General features: G+C 41.7%; 1 long non-coding RNA gene and 1 pseudogene across 2 annotated transcripts; both read left to right on the forward strand.

Annotated features, from left to right (window-relative positions):
• Window positions 1-56: 56 nt before the first annotated feature.
• On the forward strand, window positions 57-14307 carry LOC128584008 (uncharacterized). 2 transcript variants are annotated; one of them, XR_008379611.1, is made up of 6 exons: window positions 57-186; window positions 2744-2806; window positions 5848-6033; window positions 9752-9867; window positions 12847-12938; window positions 13028-14307. It is a non-coding gene; the product is annotated as an uncharacterized LOC128584008 (long non-coding RNA). The 2 variants fall into 2 exon arrangements; XR_008379610.1 differs by having other exon boundaries at window positions 12847-14307.
• On the forward strand, window positions 6440-6838 carry LOC128584001 (40S ribosomal protein S25-like; annotated as a pseudogene).
• Window positions 14308-16399: the final 2092 nt, after the last annotated feature.

A 16399-nucleotide genomic window follows, 5' to 3' on the forward strand; every position in this document is an offset into this window, starting at 1 on the left:
GGCGGAGGAAGCGCGGCTGGCGGAGCCACCGAGTCAGGTGACAGCGCGCCCCGCCCGGACTCCGCCTCCAGGCCCGGGACGCGTCCTCGCTCCGCGCTGCCAGCCCTGCCGCGCCTCGCCGAGCACCGGCTGCTGGGTTGTGGTCGGGTCGGCAGCGACCTCGGATAGGTCAGTAGGGTGGCCACGGTAAGAAAAGGGCCCGGCGGGCCTGGGGACGCAACCCAGCGCCGGGTCATCTCTGGGCCACGACTGGAGAACTCGCACGCACCTTGGAACAGCTTCGTCCTCTCCCCACTCCCAACAGTGGATAACCCAGATGGGAATTGAGTGTCTTTGCTCCTAAGTCTAGACCAGTGTTTTTCAACCTTTTTTTTTTTTTTTTTTTAATCTCATGGCACACTTGAACCTATACTTAAACTTCCAGGGCACACTTAAATTATGTTGATCCATAAAAAGAGTTAAAAAAAATAAGAATATACTTACTGTGCTTTGAATGTCTTGCGAAAATAATTTAATCAATGATCTCTTTAAAATTGTCATGGCACACCAAAGATCTTCTCACGCACACTGGTCGAAAATCACTGGTCACTGGTCTAGACTTTTCTCTAACGGTGTTTCAGCTTTAGTTTATAAAGCCTTCCCATCAGAAACTCCTGGGGTGGGGTTTTGAACAGGAGGGGCGTTAAAAAATTATGCAGGGGAAATCCTGTGAGAAGTCTCTTAGAGGACTTCATAAAACTTTAAAAGGAGCCCGTGGACCAAGTTCATAGTGGATACAAAGAGATAAAATATTTGTAATAAAGGATGAATATTGTCAAAGTATAATTTTCAAAAAAGTTAAAAAACGTAACCGTTACAAAATAGAATGAAAATGTGTTAACAATTTATTCATTAAGGATTAGTAGCGTTGGGCGAGGTAGCTGATGCCTGTAATCCTAGCTCTCTGAGAGGCTGAGGCAGGTGGATTGCTTGAGCTCACTAGTTTGAGACCAGCCTGAGCAAAAGCCAGACCCCCATCTCTACTAAAAACAGAAAAAAACTGAGGTAGGAGGATCATTGAGCCCAAGAGTTGAAGGTTGCTGTTAACCTATGACACCTCAGTGCTCTACCCAGGGGCAACAGTTTAAGACTCTGTCTCAGACTAAAAAAAAAAAAAGAATTATTATAATGGTAAGTCTGGGTCAAAGGCAATTTAATAAAGCAACTTTAAGAGAAGATTCCTAAATAGTTTCAAAGCCCTGCAGAAACTCAGCTCTATGAGCCTGAGTTAGGGAACCAAATTTCCTCATCAAATTTAAAAAAAAGAAACTTTTGTTTCTAATGAATACTTTATAAACTTTTGTTTATAATGAATTCCTGGGGGCAACTCAAATATTTGTGACAGGCAAATATATACAGGGTGGCCATAAAGTTCGGGTGCAATTGCACACTATCTTTATGGCCACCCTGTATAAAATATTTGGAAATAAAATACATCTAGATGTAAGTAGAACAGTGTTACTGGACCCAGTGTGGTGGGGATTCCAATGTCACCTTTCTCTCTTCTCCCCTCTCCTTATGTAGCTCTATTTTTCAACTCAGTTTTTCTCTGTATTAACCTCATTCTCAGGCAGGTGCTCTCCTTATTAAGATACCCTAGCGGCCCCAGCGCAGCAAGGACAACCCCTCAAGGAAGCATATGTTACTCACTCCTCGCAGGGCCTGATAAAGGATCCCAAGTGACAAGTTTAATTTCATACCCTGGGGAAGAGCTACTGTCACATAACCAACATGGAATGGAGATAACTGCGTTCTCAAAAGGAGAAGAGGTGTTCTCTTACTAGAAGGAAGAGGAAGGAATTCTAGGCAGACTAAAACCACAGATCTACTGCCATAGGTATACTGAAAATGTTGAAGAGCTGCAGGGAAAGACTTCAAGGAAACATTGTGATTATGGAGAAAATGATCCCCCCGTGGGCTGCCCTTTGGCATGTTGAATACTTTGAGCAGAAGGAAAGGGCTCAGAAGCAAGATCTTTCTGCTTTTTCCAGCTCGTTTCTCTTCCCAAGCAGGTTAGAGAAACTAAAATATCTCTTCCCCAAATGGGTCATAGAAACCAGAAATTAAAAAAATAGAAAGCCAGTCATAAATATTCCTGAAACGATTACTCTAACCAACCCTGACCTACCTTGTCTGATAGTAGGTCATAAGACCTTGTTCTACTAAAAGGGCCCTACCCTGAACCCAGGAGGAAGGAATACGGCAGGATGGGCCAAGAAGAATCTGAACAAACAGGCCATACTAGGTTTCCTTTTGTTACCATTAAGTTATATTCTTTTTGTCTAATCACATTTCTACCCGGCTGTCTGCTCTGCATCAAACCTAAAAATAGACAGTTTCCCCTGGGTCTTTGGGTGTTCACTTCTGAAGGCTCCCACACCATGTGAACTTTTATTTTTTTTTGGAGACAGAGTCTCACTATGTCACCCTTGGTAGATTGCCATGGCATCACAGCTCACAGTAACCTCAAACTCTTGGGCTTAAGCGATTCTCTTGCCTCAGCCTCCCAAGTAGCTGGGACTACAGCGCCCACCACAAGGCCCGGCTGTTTTTTTGTTGTAGTTGTTATTGCTTGAACCCACCTGCCCCTGTGTATGTGTCTGGTGCCCTAACCACAGACTACGGGCACTGAACCATCATGTAAACTTTTGATAAAAAAAAAAAATGTAATGCTTTCTTTTTGTTAATCTATCTTTTATTCCAGGATTGTCAACTGTGACCCTTTCAGCGGGTGAGGAAAGGTATCAGATCTTTCCACCTCCGCAAGGTGCATGCTTAAACTTCTTTCCTAAAAGTAAACCTCCTTGCCACTCTCTTCTCTTCTTACATTGGCGTCACAGCTCACAGCAACCTCCAACTCTTGGGCTTAAACAATTCTCTTGCCTCAGCCTCCCAAGTAGCTGGGACTATAGGCGCCCGCCACAACGCCTGGCTATTTTTTGTTGCAGTTGTCATTGTTGTTTAACTGGCCTGGGCCGGGTTCGAACCCACCACCCTCAGTGTATGTGGCTGGCACCATAACTACTGTGCTACGGGCGCCAAGCAGTAAGATACATTTTTTGATAAAAAAAAAAAAAAAGGTTATAAGGAGGCATAGAAATATAGTTTTGGTTAAAAAAGATAATTTTATCTCATTTCCAGGGGATTTTTGTTGTTGTTTGAGACAGAGTTTCTCTGTCACCGTGAGTAGACTGCCCTGGCGTCACTATAGCTCACAGCAACTTCAAACTCTTGGTCTCAAGAGATCTTGCCTCAGCCTCCCAAGTAGCTAGGACTATAGGCACCTGCCACAACGCCCAGCTGTTTTTTCTATTTTCAGTACTGATAGAGTCTCACTGTTTCTCAGGCTGGTCTCAAACTCCTGAGCTCAAGCAATCCAGCCACCTCAGCCTTTCAGAGTGTTAGGATTACAGGCATGAGCCACTACCCTTGGCTAGTTTACAGCTTTTAAAAATTGTTTTAAGTTAAATAAATAATAATTAAAATTAAATGGATATAAACATTGGAAAAATGATGAAAACTAGATGGATTTGTTTATAAGATTTTATTAAGATTAATTAGATTTACCATTAATAATACAGTAATGTAAAGGTAAAATTTGGTTTTTAATTTTGATGAAGATTTTCATGTGCTACTAAAAGAAATAATGAAATATTTTTGTTCACCTTTTGAATAAACTGCCAAAAGAAGGGGAAGAGGGAGAGAGAAAGATTCAGCCTGCCTCCTCAGCAACTAGTCTTTCTGTTGTTTATATTCAATCCGTGGTTGTTTGGGAAATGGTCTTCTCTCTACCAAAGAGTAAGACTTTTGCTTTTTGAAATTTTTGAATTATCAGTTTGGCTAAATGAATGACTGTAATTTTAGAGTAACCTATGATGCTGTTTTGTAATAAGTGTTTTATAACAAAAGTATTTAAACTCAACTTTGACATTTGACAAACTTTGCAAAATCAAGATTCTCAATTCAGTCTTTTTGAGCTCAAGCTCCCCCCCCACCTTTTTTTTTTTGAGATAGAGTCTCAAGCTGTCACCCTGGGTAGAGTGCTGCAGCGTCATAGCTCACAGCAACCTCCAACTCTTGGACTCAAGCAATCTTCTTCCCTCAGTTTTTCTATTTTAGTAGAGATGGTCTTGCTTTTGAACTGGTCAGCTCAAGCAATCCACCTGCCTCGGCCTTTCAGCGTGCTAGGATTACAGGTGTGAGCCATTGAGCCCGGCCCTCAAACTACCTTTTTAAATATTAGGGCCACTGAAAGTCTACAAGAAACATAATAGACTTACTCATTATGTTAAAAACCTGCAGGAAGTCTCGGTGCCTGTAGCTCAGCGGCTAGGGTGCCAGCCACATACACCGGAGCTGGCAGGTTGGAACCCAACTTGAGCCTGACAAACAACAATGACAACTACAACCAAAAAATAGGGCATTGTGGTGAACACATGTAATCCCAGCTACTTGGTAGGCTGAGGCAAGAGAATTGCTTAAGCCCAAGACTTTGAGGTTGCTGTGAGCTGTGATGCAACAGTACTCTACTGAGGGCAACACAATGAGACTCTGTCTCAAAAAAAAAAAAAATTGCAGGAAGCATTGTCAAATATGAAGTGGTGTTTAACTATCTTTGGGTTATATTTGTATAAACACGTCATTAATATTGTCCTGATACTGTATGAAATTTCTAAAATTCTGATATTTCTTGGTTTATAAGTAATAATTGTGGTTATTATGTTAAATTGTGGTATGCCACAAATATAACCAACTTTCTTTGTCAGTTGTTTCTTTAGCTAGGGCTATTTAAGACTATTATGTTATTTTACTTTAATTCTTCTCAAAAAGTAGTTTTTTAAAAACTGACTAACAGTCCAAAGTTTGCTTTTTCAAAGAAAATCATGGAAAGGCCTGACAAGATCTATGAATATAGGTTTCTGACAACTTTTGGAGATTATATACATTAGACTAAAAGAAGGCAAACTTCCAATGCTTTAATTAAAAAGCTGCTGCATTCTGGCTTGGCACCTGTAGCTCAGCGGTTAGGGTGCTGACCACATACACCGAGGCTGGCGGTTTCACCGGGCTTGCTAAACAACAATGACAATTGCAACAACAACAAAAAATAGCTGGGTGTTGTGGGGGCACCTGTAGTCCCAGCTACTTGAGAGGCTGAGGCAAGAGAATTGCTTGAGCCCAAGAGTTTGAGGCTGCTGGGAGCTGTGACCCCACAGCACTCTACCCAGGGTGATGTAGTGAGACTCTCGTCTCAAAAAGAAAAATGCTGGTGCATTCATGTGTATTGCTAACTCAGTCTCAAACAGAACAGAAATTAATTACATGGGACTGAACTAACTTATTTTATTTAATTTCATTTTTTTTTTTTGAGACAGAGTGTCATTATGTCAACCTTGGTAGTAGAGTGCTGTGGCGTCACAGCTCACAGCAACTTCAAACTCTTGGGCTTAAGTGATTCTCTTGGCTCATCCTCCCAAGTAGCTGGGACTACAGGTGCCTGCCACAACGCCTGTTTATTTTTTTTGTTGTCGTTGTTTAGCTGGCCCAGCTGGGTTTGAACCCTCCAGCCCCGGTGTATGTGGCTGGAACCCTAACCGCTACGGGGCGGGCGCTGAGCTTGAACTAATTTATTTTTGACCTTTTGTTTGAAACATTGGTGATCCTTTTTGTATCTTGTTTTTCAGAAGTCAAGAAAACCTTTTTCTTCTTTTGAGCTATTTATAGCTTACTAAGTATATATATATAACTAAGTATATATTTGTAAGCAAAATTTGAAGCATTTTTTTCTTATTTTTTCTTTTTGTGTAGAGACAGAGTCTCACTTTACTGCTTTCGGTAGAGTGCCATGATGTCACAGGACTCACAGCAACCTCTAGCTCTTGGGCTTCCGCGATTCTCCTGCCTCAGCCTCCCGAGCAGCCAGCGCCCACCACAATGCCCGGCTATTTTTTGGTAGCAGTTCAGCCGGGGCTGGGTTTGAACCCACCACCCTCGGTATGTAGTTTTCTTCTCTACTTGATTTCTCTAGAATTTAAAATGATTTGTAAGGATTCTTAGTCTATGACAATGTAGTTATTTGCATAAGTTCAACAAAAATCTGTTTTTTCTATAATACAACACAGTGAAAGACACTGGCCATTTTACCAAGACTTTGGCCTGGTGTATTTTCACAGGTGCCCAGACTGTGTTAAAGACTTAAAGTTGAGTTTATAAGGCTGATGAGCATTTTAGAAAAACTGGCCAGGTACGTCATCAGTAACATTTCCTGGTCTGTGTTAGGTTAAAAATGTCACTTTCTGTCAGGTCCACGAATCCCAAGCTACTTTGGGACCTCAAGAAAAGATAAATTTCCAACATCTTAGCAAGGCTGCAGTAGTAGCGGCTTCTCTCCGAGCTTCAGATGCCTCTCAAAGAAGACAAGAAGAAAGATGCTAGAACTTGGCCAAGAAAGACAAAGGCCCAGTGAACAGATCTGGGGGCAAGGCCAAAAAGAAAAAGTGGTCTGATGGCAAAGTTCGGGACAATTTCAACAACCTCGTCTTGTTTGACAAAGCTGCATATGACAAACTCTGTAAGGAAGTTCCCAACCATAAGTGTAACCCCAGCTGTGGTCTCTGAGGGACTAAAGATTCGAGGTCTCTGGCCAGGGCAGCCCTGCAGGAGCTCCCAAGTAAAGGACTTATCAAAATGGTTTCAAAGCCCACCGCTCAAGTGATTCATACCAGGAATATGAAGGGTGGAGATGCCCCAGCTGGTGAAGATGCATGAACAGGTCCAACCAACTGCATATTTGGAAAAATAAAACTTTATCAAATTAAAGGAAGAAAAGATAAATTTATACTGGTATCTAATGGTACAAATAAATCCTTGGCTTGACTTGAGAGGCTTTCAAATCTAAGCTGAGATTCCTTATGAAAAAGTTCCAGAAAAGCAAATTTTTTTTTTAAAAAAAGAAAAACCCATATGAAAACAATCTGGCTAAGTATCATGAGACTAAAGTTTATTTTTGCAAATAAATTGGCCCTACTATGATTTGTTTTTAATTAAAAATAGCAAACTGGAGAGAGAAAAAATATATGGTTCAGAAAAAAGAAATTATGGTCCACCCATTTTTTTTTTTTTTTTTTTTTTTTTGCAGTTTCTGGCCGGGGCTGGGTTTGAGCCCACCACCTCCAGTATATGGGGCCCGCATTCTACCCCTTTGAGCCACAGGTGCCACCCACCCATTATTATATTCTAATCTTGTCCACTATTTTTGAGCTTTTGCTATTTGTCTACAATTTGAATCCCGAATTCTTCCCTGGCTATAACTCTCTAGATAACATTTCCAATATTTTCCACTTTTCTGACTTGGACTCAATGAAATCACCGCTGTTTTTTCCTGAAACCCTGCAAATTAGTACATACAAACTCCAGGTGAAAAAATAAATCTGTCAGGTTGCCACTGTCTGCTTTCACTTTAACTGAAGACGCTTTAGTTTAACATTGAGACACTACAGCCAGACACCCTTTAGACTCCAAGACAGTGTGTCTCAACCTTTTTTTATCTCATGGCACTTGGACCTGTAGTTAAACTTCTGCAGCATACTTATATTATGTTGGTCAAAAAAAGGGTAAAAAAAACTGTGCTTTGAACCTCTTTTAAAAGTAATTTAATTAATGATCTTAAAAAATATTTTTTCAGTTTAACACAGATTTTATTTAAGAAGAACAAAGAGAAAGTTTAGAGTACTTCCAAAGAGAGTTGGGAAAAAAGGAGAAAAGGTGAGAGAGACCTATCTTTAAAATTTTTCACGGCACACCTAAGATCCTCTCATAGCACACTGGTTGAAAATCACTGCTCTATGGAAATTACTTTATGAATTGTTCCAAATATTAACTCTTATTTTTCATCTGTTAGAACCCTCATCTGTAGTGTCAGCTCCTGAAATGAGACAAAGTTTAACTAAGCTGATCTGTTCACAGGACTAAGAGTCTGACCACACAGGATGATTATGTCAATATTTAAATTCTCCAATCTGTTTTCCCTCCAATCCTTCATCCAAAGATAACAGCTTGTGGTGCATAAGGCAAGGGTCCGTGTCAGATCTATTAAGTATAGAGTATAAATGTCTAAACACAATAATGAAGTAAATGAAGTGAGGGATATATTAACTAGTGGGATGTAAGCATTCCAAATTGTGTATGAAATCAGCACGTTGTACCCCATAAATGCATTAATGCATACATGATCTATGTGTTTATGATTTAATTTTTAAAAAAAGACTATTAGGAATCTAATAAATAAAAGATATTCATGAAAAAACAAAGGTAACAGCTTGGGTTTCATTATGTGAAACCTTTTAATGTCTAAGATATTAGAAATATTTTACCCCCAAATATATTTCTTTGACATGTTTTAGGATGGCTGCTACAGAAGTAAAGCTGTCCTTGGGGGGAAGCACATACACGCATGCAGAGAATCACCTTAATGCAGTCAGGTTTTTGTATACTTGAACTAAAAAGATAAGAGTCTCTGCTCTTTTCCCCATAGGCTTAAGGGAAGATTGAAGGAAGATACCAGGGCACCGGGTGGCACATCTTGCTGGAAATAGTAGTCTCTGTATACAGCGTATGTGCCAACAAAGACATGATTAAAATTCTGTCCACACGGGCGGCGCCTGTGGCTCAGTGAGTAGGGCGCCGGCCCCATATACCGAGGGTGGCGGGTTCAAACCCAGCCCCGGCCAAACTGCAACCAAAAAAAAATAGCCGGGCATTGTGGCGGGTGCCTGTAGTCCCAGCTGCTTGGGAGGCTGAGGCAAGAGAATCGCGTAAGCCCAAGAGTTAGAGGTGCTGTGAGCCGTGTGATGCCACAGCACTCTACCCGAGGGCGGTACAGTGAGACTCTGTCTCTACAAAAAAAAAAAAAATTCTGTCCACAGCTCTAGGACTGATCACAGAAAAAACTGCAAAGAGCCTTCAACCCTCTACCCCAGGTAGTCCTAGATAATGGGGTAATGCTAGATTTCCTATTGGCTAAAAAGGGGGAGTTGGTGTGGTGTTAAATACTACCTGCTGTATCTATATAAATACCTCAGGGAAAATGGAAACCCAAATAGAAAAATTTCCCAGCCAGCTATGTGGCTGATTGGTTTTCAGCAGTATTCACTTGGATTCGCCAGGACTTCAGATCCAGGAACTCTGAAGCTAGAACTCTCCTTATCCTACAGACCATTATCTATCTTATAGGCCACTGTTCACTGACGTACCATGCTAAGACTGAAAATGAAAGTATTGATGTTTTTGTCACAAAAACCTTGCATCAGCAACTAGGAACACTTGAAGACAACTGCAAAACAGTTTCATTCCTCTTATCCCCGGCTCAACTCCAGCTTCACGTCTTGTTAGCAGGAAGAAGGCAGATTGGTTGTCAGCCCTTTTCCATCTCATAAACCCACACCCCAGGAATGAGGTGGGATGGGGGGAGCAGGGAAGGAAATGAAACTGCCTTTTATAAATTAACAAAAGGGTGCAAGGTGAGAACTATGGTAGGGGCCTAAGCTCTGCAAAGGCACAGACATAGTTAAAAATAATCATAATAACCAGCCATGGTCCCTAAGTTTGCTTCCCTGCAATTGCTACTTAGGAGCGACATAACTGGTGGTCTTAAAGATTCTTAGCTTTCTTCTTTGCTCTCATAGATAATGTCACGTTGTGAAATATTTTCCAGGACCCACATTCTAGTGGAACAGCTGACCCAGCAGTGTAGTGAGCCACACCAGGAAAGTGACTCAGATGGTCTTGCAACCCCCTCCAAGAACCGACTCAGCAAAGAAGACAGCGTCTGTATCCTTATGGTTCCACCCCAAACCCGGCCAATTAGCAGACCCAATTGCCCACCTTTTGCCCACCAAACTACCTTTATAAACCCTTTCTCCCAAATTCTCAGGGAAACAGACTTGAGCACTTCCTTCAGGTCCTGTCATGACACCTGTGATGTTAACCTCTTTCTGCTGTAACCCCTGTTGTCTCAGTGTGTTGGGGTCCTCTTGAGCAGCTGGCAATGAGCCTGGTAAGGCTGTCACAGTTTTCTGTGATTCTAACGGAGGTTGGTGCCATTAGACAATGGCCACATACACAAATCTCTTCAAGATATTTAAGAGAATTTGTCAGTTATAATTTAAAAATATTTAGACGCCCTTTTATCTAATGCAAAGATACTCTGTGATGCCACAATGGATCTTTCTGAGGTCTTAAGGAATCTTATATTTACAACGAGGCTTTCGTGTTTAGACCATGTTTTATTGAGAGTGCCTGGACTTGCTCTCTGCCTAAAAGTCAGAGTAGTGTTGTTGGCTACCTAGAGAGTCTGGAAATTTTTTAAAACTATCAGCTCTGGCTCCTCCCTTAGCTTACCTTGCCCCTCTCACCTTTTAGTATAACAGAAAGATGAAGCTAGAAAGCACCTTGGCCACTCTAGCTGGAAATCTGCTTAGTTGGACTCCAAATTCAGTAGATAAACACATCTGCTTTCTGTGTTACTGCAGACCACTGTGTTTGTTAATCTTTCTGCCATGGCCAACAAGGATCTATTTCCTCCATCACCCTCGGTGGGTTCAAACCCAGCCCTGGCCAAACTGCAACAAAAAATAGCCAGGCGTTGTGGTGGGCGCCTGTAGTCCCAGCTGCTCGGGAGGCTGAGGCAAGAGAATCACCTAAGCCCAAGAGCTGGAGGTTGCTGTGAGCTGTGTGACACCACAGCACTCTACTGAGGGCGACAGCTTGAGACTCTGTCTGAAAAAAAAAAAGAAAAGATATTTCACTTTCACTAACCCTATCTTCAAAGTCATTCCAGTTTCAGTCCAATGCCTGATTCCAAAGTAACTACCACATTTTACGTGGTTTTTTTTTTTTTTTGAGACAGTTGTCACTCTGGGTAGAGTGCCGTGGCATCACAGCTCACAGCAACCTGAAATTCTTGGGCTTAAGTGATCCTCTGGCCTCAGCCTCTGGGACTACAGGCACCTGCCACAATGCCCAGCTATTTTTTGGTTATGGTTGACATTGTTGTTTGGTGGGCCCGGGCTGGATTCAAACCCACCAGTTCCCATGTATGTGGCTGGCGCCTTAGCCGCTTGAGCTACAGGAGCTAAGCCTGTTTTTTTTTTTTAATTGCAGCACCCTACTTCCAAGTATTGATTTATCTATTCTAAGTATTATTTATCTGTTGTGTAACAAAATTACCAAAACTTAAAGGATGTATATAATTAAAATGTCAATAATACTGCCAAATTCCCCTCCCCCACAAAGGGTAACAGTATCCATTTCCCCACAGCCTCATCTCACAAGATATTATTACTCTTTTTCAATTTTGCAAGCTGTTTTAAATTGCCCTTCCTTGATTACTTGTGAGACTGAGTAACATAAGCATTTTATAACTTCTAATAAGAACCTTTTTAATAGCCTTTGGGCCATTTTCTTTTTTCTAGTAATTTTTATGAGTGATTTTAAAATAATGAATAGTAGTCTGTCCTGTGTAATACAAATATTTTCTCTCAGTCTATCAAATTTCTTTTACCTTTATTTATGCGGTATTTTGTCTTACAATGTTTTCTCGTTTTTTTGTGATCTGACTTGTCAATCTTCCTTTTATGTCTTTGGATATACCCTGGTTAGGATTCAAAGATGATAAAAATCCCCGTATTTTTTCCTAGTGCTTTTATAGTTTTGTTTTTGAATCAGATACTTCACTTCCACTGATATTTCTTTTTGTACATAGTTAAAACTCTCAACTTTTTTTAACCTGGAATGATAGGCAATGATCAAAAATGCCATAAATTGAATAGACCGTTCTTTCTTCAGGTATTTAAAACACGTTTTATATTAATAGTTTATTGTAAAACTTTACAAAGCTGTTTATTTCTGTTCGTGCTCTTTATTCTGTTCTGTGGTTCCCTCTCTTCCTGGGCCATTGCTGTATTATCAGTGTTGTTCAGATCACTGTAATTTTCAGTTAGTCTTTGATATCTTGAAGGGCATACACACATTGTTCTTCTTTGCAAAATTTCTGGTATGTTAAATAATTTTTCCTTCCACATGAACTTAAAGACATGATTTCCAGGTTCTGAAAAGAACTGTTTGCTATTGCTTACAATGGCATTAACATTTATAGATCAATTCAAAGAAAACTGATGTCTTTGAGGTATTGGGGCTTTCCACTTAGAAATACTTTCTCTTAATTTATAAGGTAATTTTAGACTTGTCACCAAAATCTCAGAGCCTATTTTACCCATTTTACCTATTTTTCCCATTTCTTGTTAGGCAGGTTACAAGACGTTTTATTCAATTTGTTGCAGCCGTTAATCAGATTACCTCCTCCTCAACCTTGATTGCCCCTCGGGGATTATGAAGGAATCAAGTTAATAGAGCTTTAGGGGTTGGCCTGAAAAGATCTGTCCACTTGCTGCTTATACGCGTACTTTCATCTTCAATCCTCCATCTCCACCAGCTGTGTTTCCACAGCTGCCAGAGTCATCCTTGTAAAATACAGTGTATGTCACTTCCTTGCTTAAAACATTCCCATGGATTGTTTCCCATTGTCTGCAGAAATAAATACAGGGTGCTTACTATGATGCTGGCAGGGTGGCCGAGCCCGGCACCTGCCCACCTCTCTCTGCATGGCTCCCACCCTCGGCTGCTGCGCCAGCACACTGGCTTTCCCTTTCTCACAGCCTGGCAAGGGAAAGACAGCTAGAACGAGTGCTCTGTGCTGAGCACTTTTACATGTATCAACTGACAAAGACTCTTTCCTTGACCAAACTTTAGTCAGATTCCTCTGAGCCCTCCTCTGATCGAGGCCTCAACTTTAGCCCCCGTCCTTGCTGGGCCTGCATCGCCCGATCCTAGCAAGGATCCTGGTAAGTCAGTTTAGCAAGAATCCCCCATCTTGACATCTGACCACTCTCAATATCTGGTCAAATTCCTCATTCCCTTGCCTTGATGTCAGATCACCTGGCCTGCCTTCAGCAAGAATTCCCTGATACTGATGCCCCCACTGACTTCCTCACTCTGCTGGTTGGCTGTATATTTCCAGCTGACTTTGTGGAATTCAAAGTTGAGCCAGATCTGTCTCTCCTATAGCAATAGTCTCAACGTCTGTAGTCCAAAATAAAGTCTTCCTTATCATTTTAGCAAGTGTCAGAATAGTATTTTCTTTGACACGACTTCTTAGACAATATGCATGGATCAGTAAGCTATGGAGAGTGAGGGAAAGGGAGGAATTTAAGGACTGTATCAAATTTCACATAATTTATCAGTCATTCAAGGCTTAGTTACAGAAAACTGTGAAAATAAATAAAATTTAAAAGCTGTCGTAACCCCCTCGGTACTTCTTAAGCCTTAAGAAGACTATGACCTGAGTCACATGTAGTTATCAACTTTTGTTCTCAGATTATAGTTGTCGTACTTTCTTATTTTTTCTGGTTATGTACGATGACTAGAGAATTAAATGACATCAGGGCCAAAAACCTCCTGTCTTTTAATTAATAACCCTTGTTACGGATTAATAATTAACTGCCCCTCTGTTGCTCTGCTTTGCTTAGACTAGATGACAGAAAACCCATGATTACTATGCCCTTTGTAAAAAAAAAAAAATGTTAAGGGCAGCGCCCATTGCTCAGGGGGTAGGGCACCAGCCACATACACCAAGGCTGGAGGGTTCGAACCCAGCAGGAGCCAGCTAAAACAACAATGACAACTACAACAACAAAAGTAGCCGGGCATTGTAGTGGGCGGGGTCCTGCAGTCCCAGCTACTTGGGAGACTGAGGCAAAAGAATCGCTCAAGCCCAGGAGTTTGAGGTTGTTACGAGTTGTGACACCATGGCACTCTACCGAGGGCAACATAGTGAGACTCTGTCTCAAAAAATAAATAAATAAAAAAGGTTAAATATACTCTTCCCCAAAAGAAACACTGCTTACACTTCTGTGTCTGCAGAATAAAATACAGGGTGCTTACTATGCACCCATGTACCAACTTTATATGAAAAATGCTGTAATCCTGTCAAAAACTTCTGTCTCTGTCTACACGAAATCTTTTTTTTTTTTTTTTGTGCTTTTTGGCCGGGGCTGGGTGTGAACCTGCCACCTCCGGCATATGGGACTGGTGCCCTACTCCTTGAGCCACAGGCGCCACCCTACCCGAAATCTTAACTTCCCTACTTTGGAATGCTGTTTCTATTCCTTTGGAGTTGGTGTTTCCAGGTGGTTCATCCACATACTTTGTGCTTCAATAAACTCTCTTCAAATTAGATTCTGACCCTTTTGATTATTTTAGGCTAACAGAATAGAATTCACTCCAGCTAATTTAGCAGGAATGATTTAAGTGCGGGGTATTAGGTGACTCTCAGAATCCTTATGAGAGCTGAAGAATTTGGCTTTTGGCTGAGATTCCTAGAGCAATTGCTCTTATCATGACCAAGACGATGTAAACTGGATGGAGAAGACCCTGCGACAGCTGCTGACTCTAGATTAACACCACTTTATCTCCAGTCTGCATCAGCAAGAGGACTCCTCATGCCCTGTCTGTCTCCACTTACTGCACTCCTGAATTCAAGTCTCATGAGTCACATCTAAGGAACAGAAACTAAAGAACTTGGGACCCCAGCAACAATGGAGCCTGGGCAATGTAGCTTCTAGCCTCTGTTATGCAGGAGGACACTCTAGGAGGAGGGGAGAGGGATGGATGCTAGGTGAGCCACTTCAGTGTCTTCCTGGAGGGTAACACAATTAATTGAGATGGGAAGATAACCTAGGACCTAGGCAGACAAACAGGCAAAGCAGCCTCCTAAAGAAGTATGAAGAGGTTTGGGGCCCAGAGCTCAGTGGTTAGGGCACCAGCCACATACACCGTGGCTGGTGGGTCAAACCCGGCCCGGGCCTGCCAAACAACAATGACAACAACAACAAAATAAAATAGCAGACTTTGTGGCAGGCGCCTATAGTCCCAGCTACTTGGGAGGCTGAGGCAGGAGAATTGCTTAAGCCCAGGAGTTTGAGGTTGCTGTGAGCTGTGATGCTACTGCACTCTACAGAGGGTGACATAACGAGACTCTGTCTAAAAAAAAAAAAGTATGAACAGTCTGTGGGAGGGAGTTCCTCTGATTACATTTCTCTGATCTCACGGTATAATCCACAAGCAATCCTGAAATATTTGTGAATTTTGTCACTGCAGCTGGCATACAGGTGTAAACCTGAGCTCTTTATACAGGCAAGAAGAGGGTTCAGAGTAAACCTGCTGTGGCAACTGGCAAGCATTTCTCCTTGCTTTGCATAAATTAGCCATAAAAAACAATTCTCTCACTTTCTTATTAAATAGTGCCACCTGTTGGGGTGGCACCTGTAGCTCAGTGGGTAGGGTGCTGGCCACATAGACTCAGGCTGGCAGGTTCGAACCCAGCTTGGGCCAGCTAAACAACAATGACAATTGCAACAAAAAATAGTCTGGTGTTGTGGCAGGTGCCTGTAATCCCAGCTACTTGGGAGGCTGAGGCTAGAGAATCACTTAAGCCCAAGAGTTGGAGGTTGCTGTGAACTGTGACATTACTGCACTCTACCAAGGGTGACATAGTGAAACTCTGTCTGAAAAAAAAAAAAATTAGTGCCACCCCTTGGGAATTTACACTCTCTTTTGTTTTCCAACACTCCAACTTCTTTGTTGATGAATGCTATTTATATAATTTGAATAGTCATTGATCTGTTAATGCAGACTAAATACCAAGATGCAAAATAATAATAATAATAATAAAAATTTGAATCAGGCAGCGCCTGTGGCTCAGTCGGTAAGGCGCCGGCCCCATATACCGAGGGTGGTGGGTTCAAACCCGGCCCCGGCTGAACTGCAACAAAAAAATAGCTGGGCGTTGTGGCGGGCGCCTGTAGTCCCAGCTACTCGGGAGGCTGAGGCAGGAGAATGGCTTAAGCCCAGGAGTTGGAGGTTGTTGTGAGCTGTGTGAGGCCATGGCACTCTACCGAGGGCCATAAAGTGAGACTCTGTCTCTACAAAAAAAAAAAAAAAAAAATGGGCAGCACCTGTGGCTCAAGGAGTAGGGTGCCGGTCCCATATGCCAGAGGTGGCGGGTTCAAACACAGCCCCGGCCAAAAACCAAAAAAAAAAAATAAATAATAATAATAATTAAAAAATAATAATAATAAAAATAAAAATCTGAATCAATCTGGAAACATTTTGTTGGCCAAAGTCTGCTCTGTGTCATAGATACAAAAATCCAGAAGAAGAAAAACTTCTAAGGCTTCTCAAGGTCAAATCTCCAGACTGGGGCAAGTCATGCTGGCAATTGTATGTCCCCTACCGTTCCCCAAAA

Source organism: Nycticebus coucang, chromosome 1 (assembly GCF_027406575.1).
Source record: "Nycticebus coucang isolate mNycCou1 chromosome 1, mNycCou1.pri, whole genome shotgun sequence".
NCBI lineage: Eukaryota > Metazoa > Chordata > Mammalia > Primates > Lorisidae > Nycticebus > Nycticebus coucang.